This window comes from Onthophagus taurus, chromosome 2 (assembly GCF_036711975.1).
Source record: "Onthophagus taurus isolate NC chromosome 2, IU_Otau_3.0, whole genome shotgun sequence".
NCBI classification, from domain to species: domain Eukaryota; kingdom Metazoa; phylum Arthropoda; class Insecta; order Coleoptera; family Scarabaeidae; genus Onthophagus; species Onthophagus taurus.
This window is the reverse complement of record NC_091967.1, coordinates 23,569,432-23,581,573: the sequence shown is the minus strand read 5'-3', so window position 1 is coordinate 23,581,573 and position 12,142 is coordinate 23,569,432. Positions and strand designations below refer to the sequence as shown.

Here is a 12,142-nt window from a genome sequence, read left to right as displayed (position 1 = left end):
TAAAATTAAATGAAAATAGGAAGTAATTGATAAATGTTTTCTGATAATTACAAAATTCAGTTTCCTGGAAATGGCAATCCATCTTATCGCAATAAATCAAATTTATCTCAATTAGAGAAGATTGTTGGAATCACTCAAAATTACTTAATTGACATTTTTTATTTATAGAAGATGTGATAACATACGGTAACTTATCTTAGCTTGATCCAATTCTAATCTTTGATGATATTAAAACTCCTCTTTAAACCCTTTGATCTATTTGTCATTTCGGTTCCTGTTTCTTTTATAAAAGAAAAGGTACTATATTAAGTTTTTCCTTTTCCGATGTTATCTCTGACCGAACCCAACTTTTTTCTTACTCCTCTAACATTCCACGTTCCGTAATTAATCATCCTTTTCCGCACGTTCTGTCTTTTTCCGTGTTGACCATCCTTTATTCCGAGGCTTTGTCTACGTTTTTTTAGCATTTTACGTTTTTTTACGAGTGATGAGGAGCTGGCCCAACAGCTCAACCCCCAACCGGGAGGATCAGGATATCTATCTTCGTCAGAGTTCTCATCCTTGACCTGCCCGGCTAGTGAGGTTCTGTCATTAGGTAGGCTACCGCCAGCATAGCTCTTAGAATGATGCCCGGAATACACGAGCCTAATTTTGTAAGCTAGGATAGCAAGCTAGATAGCTGTCCTGGCTTGCTGCCCCCGATTGGAAGATGCTAGTGCTGTTTACATGATGCCAATAATTTTAAGCCAGTACCATTGCAGACGTTTGACGGTATTGACGGTACAACACGTCCGTGATACTAGCTTGGATACCATCTTCCCCGGCCACACGACGCTGAACCCAAGCCAGGACAGCGAAATCACTGGTGGAGGAACCATATTAACTTTAAAAGTAGAACGGCAAGCTATTAAACTATCCTGGCTTCAGACACTAGCTTACTAGCCTGGAATAAAGCTAGTTTTGTATACACGAAGATAGATGCACTAGCTTGCTAGCTTACTAGCACTAGCTTGCTATTCTAGCGTACAAAACTAGGCTCGTGTATTCCGGGCATGATCGAACTGCGTAAGCCTCCTCACCCGGCGAAAAAATCCTTCAACAAAGTGGACGTAGCATTGAGGAGGATGGACGTGCCATTGAAATTAGTCGAAGTATAAAAACAGTGCCAATCAACCAAAAGAAGATGAAAATGTAAGTGATAATACAGATCCTATATTATTACTTTTCAAAAGCATGGCATTAAGAGTCATTTCCAAAAAAACATTTCTACCTCATTGGATAGCAGTTAGCAAGGGTGTCGGAACAGGGGACTGAGATGGGATACAATTTAAAATCGATTCATATTAGAGATTAGCTAAAGTTAATCTATGACTCTATATGATAAAAGTTTCACGTTTATTATAAATCTAAGATGTGGCCACAGACAGGAACAAAGTCGTTTGAGAGCGTATCCGCCTGTCGGTCAGCGTGTCATCGATGTCAGCGAACTTGTCCAGGTCATCCGTCTATTTACCACCTTTTCTTGCTTTTATATACAACAAGATATAAACAAATAATAAGTTAAGTTTTTAACTTTGGAGAATTCTAAACCTAAAAATTTTATGTAAACGTTTCGTTTTCTATATATCTGCTGAGCCAATCTGTCAGATCTCTTTAAATCTTCGAAATTGTACTTTATTATTATTGTTGAGGTGTGTTAATGTTATTGATGAAAATCCTAATTATTTTCAGTGAAAAACATTCAAATACTTGACAATACTTGGTACTTCTCTTAAGGAAAATACCAGTGATACAGAAAAGTTCATAGTTCGATGTTATAGCAGCTGTTAAATCTTTCTCGTCGCAATTAATAACAATAAATAATGAGTTTAATGGTATATATGTATAGTTATGATATATATTGTCACCTGAGAATTATTTTGAACCAAGTCCCTTACGTCTATAAAGGAGTAATTTGTATTTACAAGTTAGTAGATCGTTTTTCTTTCGTGGTTGTGACTACCGGTTATGTCTAAATTCATGTTAAAATTAGTGGTACCAAGTTTTATGTAACGTGGTTCCATGCTCTGTTATCATTGGTACAATACAATATTACACATAGTAAGATTGTCTTTTGGACACGGTTCAAAATAATTTTTAGGTGACGATATATACCTTGATTTTGGGCTTTTATGAAGACAAAATTATGATTATAAGACACTTGCTACCAGTGTGGATAATAAACAAGTTTTCATATTGGATGATTAGATAAAACTCGTCTATAGCATATCCTCCCTATTTAAAAGGAACTTTGTCCAAAATTTATATACGTTTCAAGCCTTCATTAAAAAGGTGAATTGTGGACGGTTTCATTGTTTCACCTTTTAGAAAATTTAAAAATATGCAAGTACGTGACAAAAAAATGTACCATTTAGATAGCACAAGAATCGAGTGTTTTGCCAACAACTTTTAAATCTGCAACAAAAGGATTTTAATTAACAGATTGACACTGCTTCATGTCTAAAATGGACTAACATCTGTAGCCAGGTTGTAGAAAAACAAATCGTTGATAAAGAAAAAAATAACATGGTATTTCTATTTTGGCTAACGATACCTATACGATCAAAGAAGGATTAGAATTTCAATTATTACAAACGCTTGCCACTGAAACTGAGGCATTTGCATTACATAACAATTTATTGAAACCTTACTCTCAAAGATTACTTAATATTCAATGAAACGTTGTCACGCGAGAATGCATTCGGGATATTGAGTTCACAGTTTGGTGTGTTCCAAAAACCTATCAATCTACAGCCACCAAAAGCTACAACAGTTACTCTTGCCTGTTGTTACTTATATAACTCCTTAATGAAAGAAAATGAACTGTACCTCACCTCAAATGATCGTAGTAGAGATGTGGAAAATTTGTCAGCCTGACAAAGTACTTTTCAAAGAACGACCCTAAGGATCTATTGTACCCCGATAGATATCGTTGCTAAATTCCATAGTGCAGTCCAATGCACTTAACGAACATTAATACCTTGCTCGGTGAACTGCGACCCAAAAATCGAGAATCTGATCGTCGGCTAAACCCAACAAGTTGAGGTGTGCTTTTAATCGGGAGTGCCCAGTAAAGACACCCATTAGAACTTTTATGCTGCTACGGGCAAGTCCTAAAATATTCCCGGGTTTGACAGTGGCGATGTTAATAAACACCTTAGCATGTCTCATTGTAGGAGAACTGGTCCACAGTAGGCGAAGTCTCTCTTCAGCCCACAGTCCAATCTTATGTTTGGCCATCGCAAATGATACACCAACTGCTGGTTGGTTGGGCGCTGCCCTGTCGTGCTAGCTCATCTGCCGCTTTATTGCCAGCACTCCCAGAGTGACCTTGGACCCAGATCAGAGAAACTCTGTTATCACAACTCAGAGTGTTTAATGTTCTCTTGCAGTCATTAACCAGAGCCGACACCTTTCACGGCTTGCAGCGCCTGGAGAGCGGCTTGACTGTCTAAGAAATTTGTACTATCATGTTCTTCACTCCTCCCTCAAGAAGGATTTTAGCACCCATATCAATAGCAAATACTTCCGCCTTGAATACAGTACAGTACGTACCCAGGCTGTAAGCTTGCTTAAATCGAGGTACTTGAACTAGAGAATTTTCCTTTCTGTATAATGGAACCTCACTGAAACGAGGTAACTAAAAATAGTTTACTACAACTAGGGCTAAAATAGAGTCCCTGTGCAAACAAATGGATTTCTCACCTAAACTTACTTGATCCGCTGTTGTTTCTGTCGGCTGCTGCTGTACTGGTTTCTTGAACCTCTCAAGAAAAGATAAAGCAAAAACACCCATGAGGAAGGTGTGTAAAGTTCGTCGGCGCTCTTTCTCGACCTCTTTGATGCGGCAACCTTCTTAAATTTTTTTTCTATAATTTGTTCTTAGACTGTTTAACTTTTTTTTGACATCCTCTCTTTTGTTGAGGCAATCAAGAGCTGAATTTCTTTCCGCCTTGTTGGAATACATTGGGTTGGTCGGATTCCACACTTCTGGAGATAGTTCGTATTGCTCGATGAAATTACGAAGAGCATCTTGTTCATCATCACGAGAACTGGATGAACCAACAGTATCTCCATCGTGTTGAACATCAACAACGTCAGTTAATGGGTCGGTCATTTTCACCACTTCTTCACAGGTGCGCGGCTTGAACTGAACTAAGTGTAATGTAGAAAGTAAGAATTAAACCTGTTTAATAATAATAATAATAATAATAAAGGTCTTTATTTCTCTCTAAACCAAACACAATTAGAAGTACATAATCGACGAAGGGCGAGGTTCAGCCAGAGGACTGATCTTCTACCTAAGCCTTCAAACGTAAAAAGAAGCATAAAAAAATATACAAAAAAATATATATATACAAAAAGGGACTAAATTTAAGAAATAAAAATAAAAAAAATAAAAGGATAGCAAAATGAAAAATCAAATTGGTAAATAAGTTATTAAATTATTAAATTCGGTCGAGACCCAAAAATAAATAGAGAATTAAAAAAAAATGTATAATATGTAAATTTACTCAGAAAAAGCAAAGTGACTTTCTATTTTGTTTTATTCTATTCTCCCCCGCAGAGGTAGATAGTCATATAGAATGGGATCCCTGGTGCTCACATTGCTGAGTCAGCAAACAGCGATGTAATTTGTTTTTAAAATTTTGGTTACTTAATTGACGGAGTTCTGTTGGCAATTTATTCCAAATTAATGACACATTGTACGTGAAAGAGTGTTTGAAAGATTCTGTTCTATGTTTTATTACATCTAATAGTCCCCGATATCTGACATTGATGCAGTGAATATCTGATCTAAATCGAATCTTACGGCAAAGGTAGGGCGGAGTTTTTTCCACGAGGATTTTGTTGTACAACACAGCAGCATGTAACAGACGTCGATTTGTCATATTAAGCCATCCAACTATTTTAAGTTTGGGAGAAATACTGTGTACCGTGCGCGGAACACCGAAAATCAGCCTTAAACATGCATTTTGTACTCGTTGGACTCGCTGCATATCTCGAGCTCTAAGGTGTGGCCCATAAAGGACGTCACAGTAGTTTAAATGGGAAAGGACCATACTTTGACAGAGTTGGGTTTTTAGGTGACAATTCAATAGATAATAATAATAATAATAATAAATGCCTTTATTGAGATCACGATTTTGAAAAATTAACCTTAAATTGTAGAAACATGATCTTAAACATTTGTTGATATGAGATGTAAAATTTAATTTTCTATCAATAATCACACCTAGACTTTTTATTTCTTGAGAAATGTTTAATTGTATACCATTAATTTCAATGTTCATGTTGCTTGCTATTGCCTCATAGAAGGAATCGTTGCATATAAGAATAAGTTGAGATTTAGTAGGATTAATTTTAAGAGAATGTTGTTGCGCATATTCCGAAATTTTGTTAAGATCAGAATTAAAACGGGCACACGCCAAATCCACCGATTCTGGACGAAAAAATAAATATAGTTGCGTGTCATCAGCATAAAAGTGACTTTGTACATAATCAAGACACTCACCAATTCGCGACGTATACAATGCAAACAAAATAGGGCTAATGCCTGATCCCTGAGGAACACCGCAATCTATGGGAAGGAGATTAGATTTCGAGTTATTGTATACAACTCTCTGCCTTCTGTCACCCAAGAAAGATTGAAACATTTTAACCGCAGATAGGGATAGTCCGCTGGATTTTAAAATAGCTAGCAAAAGTTCGTGATTTACAGTATCGAACGCCCTAGAGAAATCCAGCAATACAAGCGCCGTTCCCAATTTATCATTTATAGCTTCATGAACATCATCAATGACCTTTAGCAACGCTGTTGTACAGCTATACCCCTCCCGAAAACCCGATTGATGTTCAGGTAATAAATTATTATTATTTATAAAATTACGTAGTTGACCCTCTATCACTTTCTCCAACACCTTTGATAACATAGGCAGGAGCGGTATGGGGCGTAGGTCGGTTAAATCAGTAGGGTTAGATTTCTTTTTTACAGAATGATTTAAACTATAATTAATAATATGTGTGACATAGGATAGCAAAAAGGGGAGACATAATGAAATCATGTGCTTATTTTGCCCGTCGGCATCGTGACCAGCCAAGTTGCTCTTTATTGATTCGAAAATTGTGAGGATCTCATACTCAGTAACTTGATGAAAAACTAACTTGTTTATGGTTGCCTTAGGGTTATTTAAATAATAATTAATTAAATTGCCATTATCATGGTCAAATTTTGGTACAGAATTAACGAAAAAATCATTAATTATATTAATGTTATTAAAATGCTTTGGAAGCCGATTATCCTTTTTATTTTGGGCGGACGTCAACTTGTTCAATTCTTTCCATGGGATCTTGGTGTTCTTATTACTGTACATTACTACTTTTTTTGTATCTCCGAAACTAAAAGAGATATAAAAAAAGTAGCTTACATGTCATGATCTCGTTTTTCGAAAAAATGCTAATGCCGAAAACTCCGAACAGCTATCGTCTTTTGTTTTCGCCCTATCGGCAAAAAGTGAAAATTTTGCGAAAACGACAATTGCGAATATCTCACTTATTATCAACGATGGAGTATTATAAATAAAACATTATATGGGCAACTTTTTACGAAGAATTCAGTGGCGTAGAAAGAATTTTTTTCCCATCTTTTATTTTCGAGATTTTAGACGTAACTTCATTTTTTTAAATAGAAACCATAGTTGGCTATGACCTAAAATAATTTGTTATTTTCTTCTGATAACAAATATATATAGTTTGTAGGGTATATTTCTTATAGTTATTGAATAATTAATAAAAATTCATTTTGTTCTATCTAAAACTAATGTATGTATTTAAAAGTTAATGTTGCTATGATGATAACCATACATACTATGATGGAACATAATGTATCAAATAATTGCCAAAGTTTTTATTTAAAAATTCTATTACAACTCTATCATTATGAGCTGGTACGATGCACCAGCATGTTAGGTATCAAAGTATAACAAAACTGGATAAAACATTACAATGAATTTCGAAAATTATGAAAATGTAACATAATGGAATGCTATATGTTATCAGATAAGAATGCGACGTTAGCCGCGGAATTATATTTCACAAGGTATCCGGAAAAAAGACAACCGCACGTAAGAACCTTCAGCCGGTTAGCAGAAAATTTAATAGATTTTTGGTCCTTCCCCAAACCACGTGCTAAAACACACCAAAATGGCCTGCAAGAGGATGAAGTCAATGTGTTGGCTTCACTTGCGATAAATCCATCAACATCTTGCAGAGAAATTGAACAAGACGTCTGACCCAAAAGCCGCTGCTCCCGAATATGAAAGAAAAATATGTATAAACCATACAAAGCGAGGCTAACTCATTATTTACGTGCCGGAGATGTCAATCTAAGATTAGAATTTTGTAGATGATATTTAGAAAAATTAAATAATCTGCTGTTTGTTCAAAATGTCATCTGGACCAATCAAGTCTCTGACTGTTCAAAGAAGGTTGGAGTTCAATGTATGGTGTGCTCTTTTAGATAATAGAATGTTGGCATATAGTATCTACCATAAAAACTTAAACTCAGGTAATACCCCAATATATCAAGGCAGCACATTGTGCCTTTGGTCCACAATTTTCCATTAAATAAGTCTCAAATGATATATTTTCAATATGACGGAGCACCAGCACATAATGCTAGAGTTGTTAGTGAATTTTTAAATACTACTAGGTACAAACTTTGGCAATAATTGGAAACAACGGGCACGTTCAGCCGGTATCAACTGTTGAGTTGCTATATTAGCAGGCGCGGCTGAACGATATGCTAAGTCAGCGCTGTTACGCAGCAGTTTAGTAAATATCTCAACGTAAGTAATCTGCGCTTAGTTTGTCAGCGGTTGTGAAATTCTAGGTTAGGATTAATATTTTTTGTTTCTCCCCTTTAATTTTGAAAACTGGCAGAAGTGTATAAAATGAAATGAGCCTTAAAATCAACATCATCATCCATTATCTCTTGTAATAACACAAAATTTTCAAAAATATTATTGTTAGCCATAGTTTTAGGTTATGCTGAACTGCTAATTCTCAATTGCTTGTTCAGCCGATTTCGTTCCGCTGTATTAAAGCTCATACAACTAGCTGACTGATTTAATTCAACTGTTGACACCTGCTGAACGTACCCAATGTTTTCCATCATGGTATGGTTATCACCATAACAACATTAAGTTTTAAATACATACAATAGTTTTAGAAAGAACAAAAAAAATTGATACATTATATTCCATCATAGTATGTATGGTTATCACCATAGCAACATTAACTTTTAAATACATACATTAGTTTTAGACAGAATAAAATGAATTTTTGTTAATTATTCAATAACTATAAGAAATATACCCCACAAGCTATATATATTTGTTATCAGAAGAAAATAACAAATTATTTTGTTGCCCATATAATGTTTTATTTATAATACTCCATCTTTGATAATAAGTGAGATATTCGCGATTGTCGTTTTCGCAAAATTTTCAGTTTTTGCCGATAGATTTTGCTGTTCGGAGTTTTCGGCATTAGCATTTTCTCGAAAAACGAGATCATGACATGTAAGCTACTTTTTTTCTATCTCTTGTAGTTTCGGAGATAGCCTATGCGGACATCGAAATTGGGACACCTGTACAAGGCATTTATATAAGTTCTTTTGGCTTCTCGATATTCTCGCGTAACCAGATTTCTTAGCGTGCAGTACTGCTTTTTGTTTTCTGAATTTTTGTGCTTAGAAAAAATTTTAAAAGCAACATTTCGTTGTTCAATTAGAAATTTTATATGGTCGTTAAACCAGGGTGTAGGGGGTTTAGTAATCCTTTTAGTTTTCACAGGGATATACAGTTAGTTTTCAAATCATCTGGGACATGTTTTGTTATTGTTACAATTAAATAAAAGTATTTAAGTGTGAATGTTGAGTTTATTACACTAATATTGATGGAAATATTGGAGCCAACCCTACATGGACAACAGTATTGTCAATATCTCCTCCAATTTTCAGTATGGATGCCCGAAAATCAGAAAATCCGGATTTTTATGAATACTCCATCAATATTTACCCTCAATCAAATTGTTCACTTTACAGTGTAAAGTCAATATGCTAAGGTATTGTCAATATTATTGATTTGTTACAACAAGCTTTTTAGACATATAGTTTTTCAGTATTTATTTATTAATAAATTATAAAAGCTTTCAACTCAATAACCAAATAAATGTTAGATCTTTTTATCAATCCTAACAAATTTTATCATTACCTTGTAAATAAAATTGAATGTGATAAATAATTCCAAAAAAATGTTTATTATATTATGTACATATTGTTATCATAAATATATTACATCATTCGTTACATCGAAATTTTGAACACCTCATTATATTCAACGGTTTATTTCCCCCTGATTATTCACAATATCGATTTCACTGTATTAACTGTATTATGATTTCAAAAAAGAAGGATTAAGAAATGCAAATTTCTCAAAAATTTTTGTGTCACGTTGTATTATCAGAAAATATCCAACGATGTTAACCCAATGAAGAAATATCCGCGCAACGTAACGTTCTTCACAACAACGCGTTCTTTCCCTCATTCACCAGTTGGTGTTCGTTGGTTTCGTTCGCGTCCTTAACACGTAACTCGTTCCTCCACCGGTGGCAATAGCAGCAACAGCCAACAGCCAAGCCAAGCGGCTTTTAAGACCGCGGTTTTAGTTTACCTTGAACGTTGGCGCAGAAGGCGTCATTGGCGTCATCATTTTAACGTTCAATCGCGACGCGCTCGTTTCGTTTACTAAATTTCTCGGCCTCTCCACGCGGTTTTTTCGGTATAGTGATGGTGTTTTTTATGTGAAAAAGTGTTCGGAATTGGATTATGCGATAATCTTCATTTAGTTTCGGTAAGTTTTTTGGGGTTTCCTCAAATTTAAAGACGTAACCTAAGTAAATTCAAGAACGTGTCAGCTGCGAGGACTGAGGAGGTGCGTTTGCTGACATCTACAGAAGACAGGTTCGAGAATCGGGTTCGTAGTGAAGTCTTTTGCAAAGACTTTTACGTCATGATTTTTTTTCCTTTATTTTTTTTATATTGTGTATTACAAGTGTTATATAATATTTTTTTCTTTAAAAATGCTTCAGTTGTGATTTTTTTTGTAATACTTGTAAAGTTCGAATTCTTGCAGTGAATAAGATTTTTTATTTCTAAAGTGATAAATACAAGAATGGAATTAATCGTGCGAACAACAACATTCTTGTTGTTGTTATCTATATCTTTATATAAAACGACAATAACACTATGTTCTTGTTACAATAATTTTTAACCAATTTTGAAGAAACATTTCTAAAACTACATCAAAAAATTATTATAAAAATCATTTATTTCAAATAAATTTGATTTGATAAATGTTAATAACCTTGTAATTTATAACACGAAGGAAAACTACCTTATCTATTTATAAATCATAATGTTTAGTTAGCACTTTTAGTATTCATCTTGTTTACAAAAGATTAATTTCTTAATCTGAATCAATAAAAAAAGTAAAAATAGGCTTTAGTTCTAGTTGTGAAACTGATTACAATAGACCAAAATTAGTTTTGGTAGAGATAAATAAAATATCTAACATCATAGTCCACAATAATGTTTAAAAATATCCAAATTATTAAAGTTTAGTGACATATTTAGATAGAAACTTAAAAAATTTAACTTTCGCGTGTTAAGCAATTTAATGTTCTAAACGACCTTCATTTTAGAATTTAGAATCAAAGACTTAGATAATAAAAGTTCAAACTTATTTATTCATATTATTTTTTGCTCGAATATTCTTACTTTTAGATACGCTAAATTAATCGTAGCTTTAATTATCTTAATTTGGTTACCGTTCACTGCCCTCTCTCCCTGGTCGAACTATTTATTCGGTTATATTTATAAGGTGATTTAATTACTAAGCTAATTAAATCAAGGCCGATATACATGTGTAATTCGTTTTGGACAACACATTTTATTTGTTTTCATTTAAAGTTTAACTTTTACTTAATTCCTAAAGAAAGAAAAGTAACGCTAAATAAATTCGTAAAAGTAGGCACGTTTGAAAAATTAACAGTAAACGATAAAACGTGTACGGAAATAATGCTAAACCAATAAAGGTTTGATTTCTTTCTAATCACGTTGGATTTATTGCAGGAACTAAAAACGTTCCTTGAATTTTTATCTTTTATATTTAAATTGTTATCAAAAAAAAATTTTTTATGATCACCATAATTCTGGAAGCAAGTTTATTAGTGTTGAAAAGTTAGACCGGACAACTCTATAAATTCTAATTGTTGGGAATAACATCATTTTTAGGAAACACATTAACAATTAAAGGAAATTGCAATTTCCCAAGTTCTTTTTTTATAATTTCATACATAACCAAATTCATACAAGCATAAAAAGGATGTTAGTTTCGATCCATTTCAATCTACGGCATTGTATTTCTCATCATTTTGCAGACTAATTGTAAATAAAATATAAACAAATACGAATAGAAAATGACGTTAACTTCATCGTATTCCCCATTGTTATTACGGATATTTCAAGTTACTGTTTTTCCAATGTTTATAGAGTGACGAACCCTAAAACATTGATATCATCTTACTTTTATAACTTTCAAATATGCAATTAAAAACAACTATAAGAACAAAATGCATTAATTATATCAACGTACGAAAGATTAGGTTCTTTCTGTATCATGCTTCAGATACCGATTTTTTTTATACTCTTTGCTGTGGCAGCAGCTCCATTTAAAAACATAAAAATTGTATTTCATTTGTTATTATTTTTATATTTTCACACAATTGTTTTTGATGCAAAACACAACAGACGCAAAATAAAAGTCTGCCAAAAGTTAATTTTATAATTATTGTATTATTATGTTGGCTAATACTTCATAGCCACACTCTTCTAATTTTCATATTTTTCATAAATTTTCTACATTGATGCATGTGGGAGCAAAAGTATTGATGAGCAATGTGTTAAGGGTACAATTTGCCCTTTAATTTATTGTAAAAGTTTTTCTGTATCATACTCCGGATACCAATTTTTCTTTATACT

General features: G+C 33.6%; 1 protein-coding gene across 7 annotated transcripts in view; it reads left to right on the top strand.

Moving 5' to 3' along the window:
• Positions 1-9,650: 9,650 nt before the first annotated feature.
• LOC111415419 (PDZ domain-containing guanine nucleotide exchange factor) overlaps positions 9,651-12,142 on the top strand; it is a 126,570-nt gene continuing 124,078 nt past the window's right edge. For 6 of the 7 annotated variants that reach the window (XM_023047113.2, XM_023047111.2, XM_071194519.1 and 3 more), the window contains exon 1: positions 9,651-9,953. The gene's annotated coding sequence lies outside the window, so the exon portion shown is untranslated. Of the gene's footprint in view, positions 9,954-10,007; positions 10,077-12,142 lie in introns of all 7 variants that reach the window. The other variant, XM_071194518.1, reaches the window with a different exon arrangement.